Raw genomic sequence first — 15,275 nt, 5'->3', positions numbered from 1 at the left:
ATTCCTAGAATGCAAGGATGGTTAACATACACAAATCAATCAATGTAATATACCACATTGTGATATACCATTAATAAAATAGAAGATAAAAATCACATGATCATCTCAGAAGGTACAGAAAAATTTTTTTGACAAAATTCAACACTCCTTCATGTTAAAAAATTTCAACAAATTAGATACAGAAAGAAACTTACCTGAACAAAGAAGGCCATATACAAAAATCCCACAGCTAATATCATACTCATTGGTAAAAAACTAAGAACATTTTCTTCTAAGATCCTGAACAAGGCAAGGATGCCCACTCTTGCCGCTTATATTCACCATAGTTCTAGAAGTCCTAGCCAAAGCAATCAGGAAGTAGAAAGTTATAAAATGCATCCAAATTGGAAAGGAAGAAGTTATGAACCGGTGGAAGATGTGATTTTATATGTAGAAAAGCCTAAGATTATACCAAACGCTAAACCCAAACTTGTTAGAAATCACAAATGAATTTAGTAAAAGTTCCATGATACAAAATCAACATACAAAAATTAGTTGCATTTCTATATATGAACAATAAATGGTCTGAAAAGGATTAAGAAAACAATCCCATTTAATAAGCTAAAATACTTAGGAATAAACTTTCAAGGAGATGAAAGACTTGTATACTGAAAACCATAAAACCTTGAGGAAAATAATTAAAGCAAACAAATAAATGAAAAGATATCACCTGTTCATAGATTGGAGGAATTCATATTGTTAAAATATTCATACTACTCAAAGCAATATAATGCAATCCCTATCAAAATCCCAATGACATTTTTTTAAAAAAATACAAAAAAGTTCCAAAATTCTATGGAACCACAGTAATCCCTAAGTAGTCAAACCTATTTTGAGCAAAGAGAACAAAGTTGGAGGCATCACACTTCCTGATTTCACAATACATTGTAAAGCTATAGTATTCAAAACAGGATAGTACTGACATAAAAATGCACATATGTCTTAGGCCATTGGAACATAATAGAACAGAAACAAACCCTTACATGTACAGTCAACTGATCTCCCACAAAGATGCCAAAAATATACAATGGATAAAGGATAGTCCTTTCAATAACTTATGCTGAGAAAACTAGATGTCTACATACAAAAGAATGAAATTGGAACTTCATATTACACAATACAGAAAAATTTACGAATAATGGAGTAAAGACTTAAATGTAATACCTGAAACTGTAAAACTGCTAGAAGAAAACATAGGGAAAAAAACTTATTGACATTTGCTTTGGTAATGATTTCATGGATATAACAACCAAAAGCACAGGCAACAAAATAAAAAAAATAAGCAGGATTACATCAAACAAAAGAGCTTCTGCACAACAAAGAAAAAAAAATCCACAAAAGGAAAAGGCAGTCTATGAAATGGGGGAAAATATTTGCAAATCATGTATTTGATAAATGGTTAATATCCAAAATATATATAGAATTCCTATAACTCAATAGCAAAAAAAAAAAAAAAAAAAAACCACAAAAAACCCAATTTAAAAACGGGCAAAGGAACTGAACAGACATTCCTCCAAGAAGATATACAAATGGCTAGCAAATATATGAAAATGTGTTCAACATCACTACTTACCAGAAAAATGCAAATCAAAACCACAATGAGATATCACCTTACACTTATTATGATGGCTGTTAGCAAAGAAACAAAAGATCACAAATGTTGGTAAAAATGTGGAGAGAAAGGAACCATTGTACACTATTGGTGGGAATGTAAACTTGTATAGCCATTATGAAAAACAATAGTTTCCTCAAAAATTAAAAAAAGAATTACTATTTGATCCAGCAATCTCACTTATGGGTGTATATCCAAACAATTGAAGTCAGAATCTGAATAAATATCCACAATCCCATGTTCATTGCAGCATTATCATAACAGCCAAAATATGAAAGCAACCTAAATGTCCATGGATGGATAAAGGACAAAGAAAAAGTGGTAATATACATACAATGGAATATTACTCAGCCTTTATAAAAGAGTAAAATCCTGCCATTTGAAACAAAATGGATGAACCTGGACATTATACCAAATAAGCCAGACACAGAGGACAAATACTACATGATCCCACTTATATGAACAATCTAAAACAGTCATAGAAACAGAGAAGAATGGTGGTTTCTGGGGGCTGGGGAAAGAGGAATATGGGGAAGTATTGGTCAAAGGGTACAAAGCGTCACTTATGCAAGACGTAAGTCCTAGAGATCTAGTAAAACAAAACCAATAGGAGTAAGTGTATTTTATATATATGTACACACACACATATAAAACAAAACCAATATATTACACTTGTGTGTGTATATATATATACACCACACACACTTGTGTGTATATATATACACACACACATATATGAAACAAAAAATGTATAGTTTATATATACATTATATATCTTAAATATGCAATTGGCTCATGTGATTATGAAGGCAACAATCTACAGTCTATGGGCTGGAAACCCAGGAGCTGATGATATAGTTCAGTCCAGTCTAACTACAAAGGAACAAGAACCAGGAAAGCTGATGGTATAATTTTTAGTCTAGGTCCTGAAACCAACATAATAGTCCCGTGGACTGTTCTTTTAGATAAACATATCAACTGACTTTTCTGGTTTTAAAGCTTGAAACTTTTTGTTTTATCTGAGTTCCTTCCTCAGGAAAGGACCTTCAGGCCTCTCAAAAAAACAAACAAAAAAAAAAAGTGTCAAAGAACTGAAACTAACCAGATTACCACATCCAGACTATCAGACTTTGGACCCCTCATTCATCATGATTGCTTCCTTGCCCCTCCCTAGTTCCTGTTTTCTTACACATTGTTACATTTCTTCCCTGTTATATAAACCCCTGGTTTTAGTTGGTCAGGGAGATGGATTTGAGACTAAGCTCCTATCTCTTTGGCTACAGCACTGGATTAAAGCCTTCTTCCTTGGCAATACTTGTTGTCTCAGTGATTGGCTTTCTGTGCGATGAGCTGCAGGACCTAGACCAAACCCCTGGTGTTTCAGTAACAGTCCAAGTCCAAAGTCTGAGGCAAAGATTGATGTCACAGCTTGAAAACCGGCAGAGAGAAAGATTCCTTTCTTACTCAGCCTTTTATTCTATTTTTGACTTCAATGGATTGGATGAGGCTCACCCACATTGGGGAGGACAATCTAGTTTACTCAGTCTACTGATCAAATATTATTCTCATCCAGAAATACCCTTACAGACAACGCCAGAAATAAGGTTTAACTGAGTATCTTGGCACCTTGTGGCCCAGTCAAGTTCACACATAAAATTAATCACTATAACTGGTTCTTACCTGCAGCCAAGACTGAGAACCACTGCTCTGGGTACTGGAAAGAATGGCATTTAAAGCCTGGAACTTTATTCAAAGAATTAACAGTAATCTAAATGTTCAGGTGCTTCTCACAATAAGTAGACATCCAAGGTTAAAGAATGGCTAAATAAGTCAGACTGGGACAGATAAATTGGAGGAAATGGTATTTCAGCAAAAGTTTGTTTTACATAGATCTAGAAACATACTCACTTTTTCCATAACTCTCCATACAAAGGGACAGATTCTAAACACAAAAGTAAGAGTTTTTATCTCTTTTAAGCAACAAACTACTTTAACATTCTAATGCAAGTTTGTTGCATTGAACTAAAAAGATGACTTTAATTTTCCATGATAATTAGAAAACTTGCCATTCATTTACTAAATATTTAAAAACTTTTCAGTATGTTTCCTCTTGTACTCTTATAAACCTTTTATGAGTTGGGTAAAAATCAGTGTAGGATTCATGAATAAGTAAGTACAAAGTCTGGATTGATGCAAATTCAATGATCATCACTATTTGGTTTTGTCATTTGGCAGCAGGGATAATCTTAACATCTAAACATAATTATCATTGAATTTGTGATACTTTATTCTACAACCCCAAATTTCACAATACGGAATTTGGATTTGTTTATCCTCTGGCAGTATTAATATAGGAATCAAAGCCAAACTGTGGAGTATGAATCCCCTTTCCTCTTGGCAAAGTGTAGTTGCATTCTCTCTTTAGGGAAGCATCTTTTCCACAGTAATTGGGAAAAGGCACATGAAGAAATGAGAAAGGCATATGATCTTATCTCAGTCAAGGGCCTTTCTGGCTTTGTTCTGGTTACAATCAAGTTTCACAAACCCAGTCAACACTCCAGGCAGGACAGAAAACAATCTCAGAAGAAACAAACCCATGAGTTCTGAATTCTATTTCCTTATTCTGTGTGACTTTGTTAACATTGGGAATGTTATCAAAGCTCTCTGAGCCTCTGTATATTAATTTATTTAATAGGAAATGATAATATATACTTCATAGGCTTGTCATAAATATTAAATGACACAACCTGTTTAAAATCAATAGCACAGCTTTAGAGATGTATTCAATAGATGCTGGTTCCCTGTGTCTACTAGTTTTCTATACCACTTGTCCTCTTCTCCTGGTAAAATGTACCTGGACTTCACTTATCTATCTAAACCTCTAGTTCGGATAATGCAACGTAATAATCTGAGGCTGAGGCAGATATCAAATGAAAAGAAGAAAATAATCCAAGTGAAATTTCAATATTTGATGGAAGTGAACCTGAGGCGTACAGTGAGTCCAGTCAAATGGAAAAATCTTTAGAATCCTAGTAATGTGAGCATACCAAAATGACTTCTTCAAATTGGATTGTCAGTGTATTGCAGCAGTTCTAGAGGTACTGGGAGAGAAAGATTTCCTTGATAAGTAACTGAAGCTAATTTGCAAATATTCTTAAAGGCCATATGACCCAATCACCTGATTTGGATTTATCCTTTCTGCCTATTCTCCTTATCTGGGATCCAATCACGTGAATGTGTTTAAATTTGACTATGATAACCATTCCCTACAGGTATCTACTGCCATGAGGGTTTTCTGATTTTAGTCTATGCTTCCCACATTGGTAACTGGGTAGTATTATCTAAAACAAAATCAAAACCCAAAAACTTGTGCAACAGTTTAAATTAATGCCTTTATCTCACTTTCTCCCACAACTCTATTAAAATTATAGTAAAGGGATAAAATGACAATAGATGGATGTGCCCCTTCCTAATCAAAACCCCTTCCCACCTCTGCAAAGGTAATCACTATAATGACTTTTACAAAAAATTGTGTTAAAATACATATAACATAAAATTTACCATCTTTATCATTTTAAAGTGTACAGTTCAGTAGTAAATTCATTCACATTGTTGTACAACCAATCTCCAGAATACTTTTCACTTGCAAAACTGAAAAATTATACCCACTAATGGCAAGTACCCATTCACCCTTCCCTCCAGCCCCTGGTAACCACCATTCTACTAATCTAAATATCTCACATACTTGGAATCATAGAATACTTGTCCTTTTTTTTACTGGCTTATGTCACTTAGCATAATGTCCTCAAGGTTTATCTATGTTGTAGCAAGTGTCAGAATTTTCCTCTTTTTTAAGGCTGAATAATATTCTATTTTATTTACAGAAGATATTTTGTTTATTTGTTCATCCGTTGATGGACACTTGAGTTGCTTCCAACTTTTGGCTATTGCAAATAATGGTGCTATGAACATAGGTGTACAAATATCTTTCTGAGACTCTTCTTTCAATATTGGAGGGTATATACACAGAAGCAAGATTACTAGATTATATGGTAGTTCTATTTTTTTAAGTTTCTGAGGAATCATCATATTGTTTCCCACTGTAGCCACACCATTTTACATTCTTATCAACAAGGCACAAGTGTTCCAATTTCTCCACATCCTCTCCAGCACTTGTAATTTTCTATTTTTTTGATAATAGTCATCGTTTGGGTGAGAGGTGTTATCAGCTGATTTTGATTTGCATTTCTTTAATAACTCATGATGTTGAATGTCTTTCTGTGTGTTTCTTTGCCATTTGTATATTTCTTTGAGAAATGTCTACTCAAGTCCCTTGTCCATTTTTTAATTGCCTGGGGTTTTTTGAGTTGTTGTTAGGTTGTAGAAGTTCTTTATATATTCTGGATACTAATCCCTTATTAGATATATACTTTGCAAATATTTTCTCCCATTCTGTAGGTTGTCTTTTCATTGTTGATTGTGTCCTTTGATGCACAGCAGTTTTAAATTTTGATGTAGTACAGTTTGTCTATTTTTACTTTTTTTGCCTGTGCTTTTGTTGTTACAGCAGCTTTACTTGTAATAGACTAAAACTGGAAACAATCCAAATGTCTTTCAACAGCTGAATGGATAAATATATTGTGGTATATCCAAACAATGGAATATTACCCAGCAATAAAATAAAATAAACTTTTGATACATGCAGCATTATGGTTGGATCTCAATATAATTAATCTGACAAACTTCAGACCAACTTAAAATTCTAGAAATGCACATTAATCTGTAGTCATAGATGGTCAGATGGCTTCACAGCTGCATTTCAATGCTTATCAAATGCTATGCCTTAAACATGTGCAGTTTATTGCTTGTCAAATTACAACTCAAAAAAATGTTTAAAAGAATTATCTCTTTGGTATTTCCACAAAATTTTGTTTTAAATCTCTATTACAGTGTTACCTTTGAAGTTAGAAACTTTAGAGTTAGAAGGCCTGGGATGGAGTCCCATTTCCATTAATTATTAAGCATGTGACTTTAGGGAAGTTAAAATCAGTTTTGTCATCTATAAAATGGATATAACTAAAGCGCTTCTCTCAGAATATTGTTCAGATGATTGAATGTATCAACTTGGCACATTGCCTATCAACTGGTGAGTGCTCAAAAATATCCATTGCTATGATCAGTAATGCCACAGGGTGACCATTTAAGGACAGAGTCCATGTTTTATCCATCCTTATGTTCCTACTATGTTACTGTTGAACAAAGTACACTCTCAATTACAGCTACATAGGAGGAATAAGTTCCGGTGTTCTGTACCACCATAAGATGACTGTAGCACACAATAATATATTATATAGTTTAAAATATCTAGAAGGAGAATATTGAATGTTCCCAACACAAAGAAGTGATAAATGTTTGAGATATGAATATGGTAATTACCCTAATCTGATCTCTATATATTATATCATTGAAACATCACAATGTACCTACAAATATGTACAATTATTACTTGTCATTTAAAAAAATAAAAAAATGAGTGGGTTAAACTGGCTTATTATTGCAAACTGCCAAAGTATATTTAGCCATTCCTTGGCATTTGATCATTTGGAGCATTTCCAGTTAGTTTTTTTAATGTTCAAACACACATAGCTATAATATGTTGGCACAGTAATCATACAAACCCTCTCTTCCCCCATTTCAACTTACTTCTTGGGATATATTCTCAGGAATATTATTATCAGAAAGAGCATGATGAAAATATTGGATCGTGGTGGCTATTTTATTTTGTCTAGGATGTTTTCCCATTTCCTGTCTTCTTGTTCACCTCCCTTTTCTTCAGGAAATGCACAAGGAGGAGTGTGGTCCAGGGAGTGGTCATTTATAGTGCTCATCTTCACTGGATGGGCTCCTCATTCTCCTGTATTCCTCTGGGAAATGACTGATTTGTGAGTGCTGGGGGAAGGGCATGTGACCTGAGTCTGTCCAATCAGTGTCCATGTTGGAGAGGGAAAGATTCAGCCCTCTGTTTCTCTTGGATCTTGAGATATAGGATGCAGGCCTTAGATGGTCAACAGCTCAGTCTTCAATGGTGTGAGCTACTCTAGGGTCCTTCAAAATTACAGAGGAATGCAATTTTTACTTACTTCAGAAAGTCTTGAACAATATGATTGGTTTTGTGATGTTTTTCTCTAAATCTTACTCAATTTGCTATCCTGAAAGTTTACTCATTTGCAATGTCACTAGCAGGGTATGAGTCAACCGACATCCCCATTGCCCCACATACATGGTTTTAGAATTTTTTAATTGCCTTTACTAATTTAATAGGTATGAGTGTCATCTAAGTTTAGAATTCTGGACCTATGTATACATGTGCTATGTTTTATATATATATATGTGCTTTCATATATATATATATATATGTGCTTTCATATATATATATGTGCTTTCATATATATATATATATATATATATATGAAAGAAATACATCAGCTTATCTTAACCGTTCATCATTAAAATGGTTGGAAAAAAAAAGAATTCTGGACCTATAGCCCATCTTGTCACATATTGCTTTTCTCAGACTCCTTCAGAAATGCAACACAGAGGACTCTGTAGCCCAACGCATAATCTACACTCCAAACTGAAGTTTCTCATTCAACCTTTGTCTGCTTTACCATCCTGATGAGCTTGCCTTCACATTAACTCAATGACCCATGTTGCCCTGTTCACCGAAATCCTGAAACCAACACTGAGGTAGTGCTGGAGCCTGGCTGTGGCTCTGCCCAACTTTCCTGAGCCGCCTCCACTCCTTGCTACTACTGGTCACAGTGGAGAGATACATAGAGGACAACAGGCAAGGAAGAAAGAGAGCTGAAGATTATCATTATTTCCTCACTCTTTCCACCAAAGATATTATCTCCTGGTCCTGAAATAGTAGTGAGTGAAGCATTGTTATTACATAGCTACAATTTATTAGTGCTTATTAGGAGTTGGATCTTATGTTTTTTATTTTATTTTATTTTTTGAGATGGAGTCTCGTTCTATCACCTAGGCTGGATTGCAGTGGTGCCATCTCGGCTCACTGCAGACTCCGCCTCCCAGGTTCAAGTGATTCTCCTGCCTCAGCCTCCAGAGCAGCTGGGATTACAGGCACCCGCCACCATGCCGGGCTAACTTTTGTATTTTTAGTAGAGATGGGGTTTCACCATATTGGCCAGGCTGGTCTGGAACTCCTAACCTCAGGCGATCTGCTCACCTCAGCCTCCCAAAGTGCTGGGATTACAGGTGTGAGCCACCATGCCCAGCCGGGTCTTATGTTTAAATACAGTCATTTTAACCCTCATAACAATTCCAGGTTGGTGTTGCTATCCTAGTGAACGGATAATGAAACTAAGTTTAGGGGAGGTTAAACTTCACATGTTAGTAAAGAACAGAGCCAAGATTTGACCCCAGATACCTGACCTTCCTGACACGAAGCATGATGCTTTGCAGAGACAGCCCCATTCTAAGGCAGGATGCTTGGCAGTAGCCCTCTCCCCGTGACAGATACAGAAAGGTGATAGACACTTTACAAACATGCTTCTTAATAAGAAAAATACTACTGTCACCAAAAATAAATAAATTGTATACACAGCTTTGGGATCAAGGTAACTATCTTGAATGCCTTTTGTTGCTGCAGGGAAATCGATCAAAAGAAAGGGAAGGCATCCATGCACGTGATCTTAATAGATTTTAAATGATCCCTGAGACACCAAATGCTACACCAAAATGCTTCCAAGGTCTAAAGTGACTAGTGAAATTATTTTGCGCAGACAATTTAAAATGTTAGTTATATTTCTATTCCAAATGTGCTACATTTGTAATTTATGATATGTTGTGATCCTTTGTATTAGCAATATATGTATAAAACTTAATTTGGAACTCGGAGTCTAAGTTTTCTGTTTTAGGATACAGTGGAGGGCAGTAGTTGTATATTTTGTCAGGTACACAAATACCCAATTATAAACTTTTTCCTAAGTCAAAATATTAATGCTATATTAAAATTTCTAGTATCTTATATAATAATACCCCTATTTGTCCCTTTCAGCTGCTCCTTGACACCCTCCTGAGATACCAGACAATAAAAAATGTAGATTTTAAAAAGTAACCATCACCTTATGCTTTATAATAAGCCACAATTTTGTGCTGTTCTTATTCTATTAAAGACAATCGCTACAATATATAAACATGGTTAGGTAAGTGACAAAAATTCAGTGGTTTCTAATTACTGTGAAAAACTTGGATTAGTTTTTCTTCCAAGATTAAGTGTCAGACTTCTCCAAATCTTTTAAAAATACATACATTATTCTCTGTTCTTGTTTCCATCATTTCGCTTGAGATTTTTCAGAGCACTTTTGCTGTCAGTCTTTTGCCATTTTAAAATAAGACCTTTCACTACCTGTATCCAGTGTCAAAAAGTCCCTGGGTATAACTCCTATTAATAATTGAGAGTCCTGGTGGCTTTCTTTCTCTGCTTTTTAGTATTCAGCTAACTTATCTCTGCCAAAGAGAATTAATAACAAGCTGGCTAGTATACATTTTAAATGAGCTATGCATATTAAAAGGATTATTAAAATGTTACATGAGATATATACTCAAAGGTAGAAACAATCATACATGAAAAGCAAGAACGTTCTAATACTACATTCTATGAATAAACAGGAAAGACATGGCAGAGGTTCACTGGTTTGCTGACATTAACGGCAATGAAGTCAAGAGAAGAGCTGGTACCTCACTAATAATAACCTTAGGGGCCACTCATGAGCAGGTTTGCAAATAACTAACACTTGAGTTACATGACCACCTGGCCTAACCTGAATGATATTGATCCATGTGACATTTAATAACAGTGTAATTATACAGCCTTTTAACCTTTTCAAATGCAGCTCCAATTTGAGATAAGAAAAATGACAAATCTACATATTTTTTCCTCTATGAAATTTGCATAAAGCTGAATAGTTGTATCTGTGAATAAATATTTATAATGACAGAATAGAATGTTTCATTAGGAACAAGACTGCCATTTTACTGATTCACTTACTTCTGTTGTATATCTATGTCATACCTGTTTCTGCCTTTGTAATTTTACACTTTATTTTAAACTACACATCAAATTTGCTCAGGGATTTGACGATCAGTTAGTTTCCTCACTTGCAAAATAAAAGGAGAGTAAGGTAGATTATTTGTATTCAAACTGTTTTTAAGATGTTTTTCAACATATGCAAAAGATAAGCTAGAGCTGGTATGGCTGACATGGGATAGATAGGGACTTTCTCCCAGGGAGAATGCTGATTCTCCTTCCCCTCCACGCTGCAAGAGCTCTAGGGAATCCAGTTAAAAACAAAGCAAAGCAAAGATACTTACAAGAACTAAGAAGTAAGGTTAGCAAGGTCACAGAATACAAGATTAATATAGCAATCCAATAATAAAATTAATAAAACGTATTTTTTCACAGTAGTAATATTCAAAAGAATAAAATACTTAGGAATAAAGTTAATGAAACAAGGATAAGACCTTTATACTAAAAACTATAAAACATTATTGAGAGAAATTAAAGACCTAAATAAATAGCGATATATGTGTTCGTGGATTGAAAGAGTTAATATTAAGATGACAGTACTCCCCAAATTAAACAATCAAGTCTATAAAATTCTTATCAAAATCCCAGTAGGTTTTCTGTAGATGTTGACAGACATATCCTAAAATTTAGATTAAAATCTAGATTAAAAAACACCTAAAATAGTTTAAAAGAATTCCAAAGAAAAAGACTGGAGGACTACACTACCTGGTTTCAAAACTTACTATAAAATTCCAGAAATTAACACAGGGTGGCTTTGGCATAAAGATAGATATATAAATTAATGTGAAAACAACAGAATTCAGAAATAAATGCACATATATATATATATGGTCAGTTGATTTTTGACAAAGATTCCAAAGCAATTCAATGTAGGGGAAGAACAATCTTTTTTTTTTTTTTTTTTTAAAGGAGCTGGAATAATTATATCTATGTATGTATCTATCAATTTATCTAAAGGAACATAGGCCCTTACCCCACACAATAGACAAAAATTAGCTCTAAATGAAACATAGACCTAGGTGTAAAAACTATAAACTTTTAGAGGAAAACATAGGTAAAAAATTTTGTAACCTTAGGTTAGTCAAATATTCATTAGATATGACACTAAAAGCACAATCCATTTTTAAAATAATAACTTGGACTTCACCACTATTAAAAACTTTTCCTTTTTAAAAATGGTAAGACAAACCACAGGCTGGGAAAAATATTTGCAAATGATGTGTCTAAAAATTGACACATACTCAGACTATATAAAGAAAACCTACAACTCAATAAGACAAACAACACGCTGGGCATGGTGGCTCATGCCTGTAATCCCAGCACTTTGGGAGGCTGAGGTGGGCAGGTCCCCTGAGGTCAGGCGTTCGAGACCAGCCTGGCCAACATGGTGAAACCCCATCTCTACTAAAAATACAAAAAAAAATTAGCCAAGCGTGGTGGCACATGCTTGTAGTCACAGCTACTTGGGGAGGCTTAGGCAGGAGAATCACTTGAACCTGGGAGGCAGAGGTGGCACTGAGCCGAGATCACGCCACTGCAGTCCAGCCTGGGCAACAGAGTGAAACTCCATCTGAAAAAAAAAAAAAAAAGACAACACAACACAAAATGACTAAATGATTTTAATAGATATTTTATCAAAGAAGATATACAAATGACTAATAAGCATGTGAAAAATGCTCAAGATTTTTGGTTTCTGGTCCAACATGTGTAAAGAGCTTGGAAGTTATCACTTCCATCCTCACAATAAGAAGAAAACTGAACAAATTGAAAATCAACAGCTCTTCTTAGATCCATCAGGTAATTGAGGCCACAGGGCAAACTGCTGCCCCTGAAATGGCAGAGACAGGTAAATACAGAGTATCACAGCATACTGGGAACAGAAGTTGCTACTGGAGACAATACTATAGATAATGGACTAACTGTTGGATATTGAGCCTTGGACTAGTTTGAGAGAACACTTCCTGGAGATCCAGTTTTAGGGATCATCAGTTTTACCTCTAGGAGTCCCATAAGGTTTTCAGGGTCAAGAACAGAGAAAATCCCCTCATGCTGTGGTAGGGGAGATAAAGATGGGGAATAATCATTTTGAAATACACGTAGAGCATTCTGTTCTCCTTAACAAAGGCTTGTTCTCAAGGGATCTATTTTAATAGTGTCTAGCTTGTTTGAGTTTTACTAGACCCTAACTCACTCTGGAGAAGGAAAATACCCAACTTCAGCCTCCTCAAGGCTTTGATGTGGGAGAAAGAAACTATAAGACTCAGACACGATTTGAGAAGGAGTCTCTAGGGAAACCCGAAGACAACAGAGAAAAACAAGGACACTAGGGGAAGTTTTATTCTTTCACACCTACTACAACAGCAATAGTAAACATAGTCTATACGCTAATTAGGTAAACATAAAGCCTCACATGAAAGGTCTGTTTACCACAGTACCATTTACCTGATACAGTATGTTTGGCTTTCAGCAAAAAGTTACAAAGTATGCTAAAGGCAAAAAACAAACAAACAAAAAACCCCCATAGTCTGAAGAGACAAGCAAACCATATTCAGATACAGTAGATTTTGAAAGTATCAGAACATTAAAAATAACCATGATTAATATGCTAAGGTGCTAAGAGGTCTAATGAAAAAGTGGACAACAAGAAAGAATGGATGAGTAATATAAGCAGAGAGTTGGAAATGCTAAGAAAGAATAAAAGGAAATGCCAGGAAAGAAACCACTTGTAACAGAAATGAAGAGTGCCGGTAGACTAGATACAGTAGAGGAAAGAATCATTGAGCCTGAAGATATGTCAATAAAAATTTTCTAAACCAAAAAGCAAAGAGAAAAAAGAATTTTTAAAAACGGAACAGAATACCCAAGAACTATAAGACAATTAGAAAGGGTGTAACTATATGTAACAGGGTTGCCAAAAGGAGAAGAAAGAGAAAGGAACAGAAGAAATATTTGAAGTAATGATGGCTGAAAATTTTTCAACATTTTCAAAACCACAGATCTAGAAAGCTAGGATAACATTGAGCAGGGTAAATACCAAAAATGCACACCTCCACATAATAATCAAACTGCAGAAAACTAAAGACAAAGAGAAAATCTAGAAAGAAGCCAGAGGAGGGAAATACACTTTACCTACAGAGGAACAAAATTAAAAACGACATTGGATTTCTTTTCAGAAACCATGCAAGCAAGAAGAGCATGTGGTGAAATATTTAAAGAATTGAAAGAAAAAAAAATCTACCTAGAAGTTTGTACCCAGTGAAATTATCCTCCAAAAGTGAAGGAAAAATAAAGATTTTCTCAGAAAAAAGAATTGATGTAGACCTACCTTGCAAAGAAACATTACAAGAAGTTCTTCAGAGAGGAGGAAAATGGTGTAGGTCAGAAACTTGGGTCTGCATAAGCAACAGGGAGCATCAGGAAAGAAGTGTAAGTAACATAAAATATTTTATTTTTCATATTAACGGATATAATACATTGTTCAAAATAACAATGAAGCAATATATCTGATGATCACAGCTTATGGACAAATGAATGACAGCTATATTATAGGGATGGGAGGCCCTCCTCTTTTCTTTCCGTCTTGGGAAATGGTGAGGAGCCATTTAGCTCATGGAAATGGTGAGGAGCCTCTTGGGAAATGGTGAGGAGCCATTTAGATCATGTGGACAGGGATGAAACGATGAGTAGAAGGAACCTGGGTCCCTAATGTTACAGATTACCATATGAGCTCTAGATATTATTTGAAGGTCCCCATTAGAATTAGCTGAGCCTCTACCTAGCAAATACAAGAGCCTAGTACCAGTAGAGAAGTGTGAGAGGAATCCTGAGTGTGCAGGGTTAAAGGGGGATCAGAGAGTGAAGGTAGCTCAGGCGCACCATTCTCATCAGTAGGTTGTCAATAAAAGGGCCACGAGAGAGAGAGAAGAGAACTTGAAGAGACAATAAAGGACACAATTTGCTGCTTTCTGAATCACTGATGAATCTGAGTCAGTTAAGGTATAAATGCTTCAAAAGTAAATAGTATGAATGGCAAGAATGGACTCTTGTTAAGTACTTTCTAATAGTAGAATTTGCATTTATTATAAACCTGCATCGATGTTGCACTTTTATCAAAATTAAAGCCATTAAGTCAAATAATCCTAGTTTAATTATGAATAAGAGATGTATCAATCAACTACTGTAAGTACATTGTCACATTATTTAAAGAAAACTAAAAAATCATTTTGACAAGGAGATCACGTGCCAAACTTAATGACCATAGCCAGGACAATTTGGGTTGCTTAAAGGTTTTTAAAAACAGATTTGTATGGAGATTTTTGCAGCATGGATATGGATATAGATATAGATAAGTAGATATATATATATGAAACAAAATCATTAGCAATGTTTAGGTCTGGTTTATGGGATTAGGTAATAAATTTTCTTTTTGTATTTTTTACATTTTTGATCTTTTTTTAAGTTCAAATCATGTTATTAAATTATTTTTTTAAATTTTATTATTATTCTTTAAGT

General features: G+C 34.8%; 1 protein-coding gene across 2 annotated transcripts in view; it reads left to right on the top strand.

Moving 5' to 3' along the window:
• Positions 1-15,275, top strand: part of MNS1 (meiosis specific nuclear structural 1) — a 199,022-nt gene that overhangs the window by 70,469 nt on the left and 113,278 nt on the right. The window contains exon 7 of one of the 2 annotated variants that reach the window (XM_063793990.1): positions 13,937-14,189. The exons of the other annotated variant lie outside the window; for it this stretch is intronic. The gene's annotated coding sequence lies outside the window, so the exon portion shown is untranslated. The remainder of the gene's footprint in view (positions 1-13,936; positions 14,190-15,275) is intronic. 2 annotated transcript variants of the gene reach the window in all.

The sequence above is a fragment of the Pan troglodytes genome, chromosome 16 (assembly GCF_028858775.2).
Source record: "Pan troglodytes isolate AG18354 chromosome 16, NHGRI_mPanTro3-v2.0_pri, whole genome shotgun sequence".
In the NCBI taxonomy this organism is placed as follows: Eukaryota; Metazoa; Chordata; class Mammalia; order Primates; family Hominidae; genus Pan; species Pan troglodytes.
Note: the sequence above shows the minus strand (reverse complement) of the source record. Positions and strands in the feature narration are given on the sequence as shown.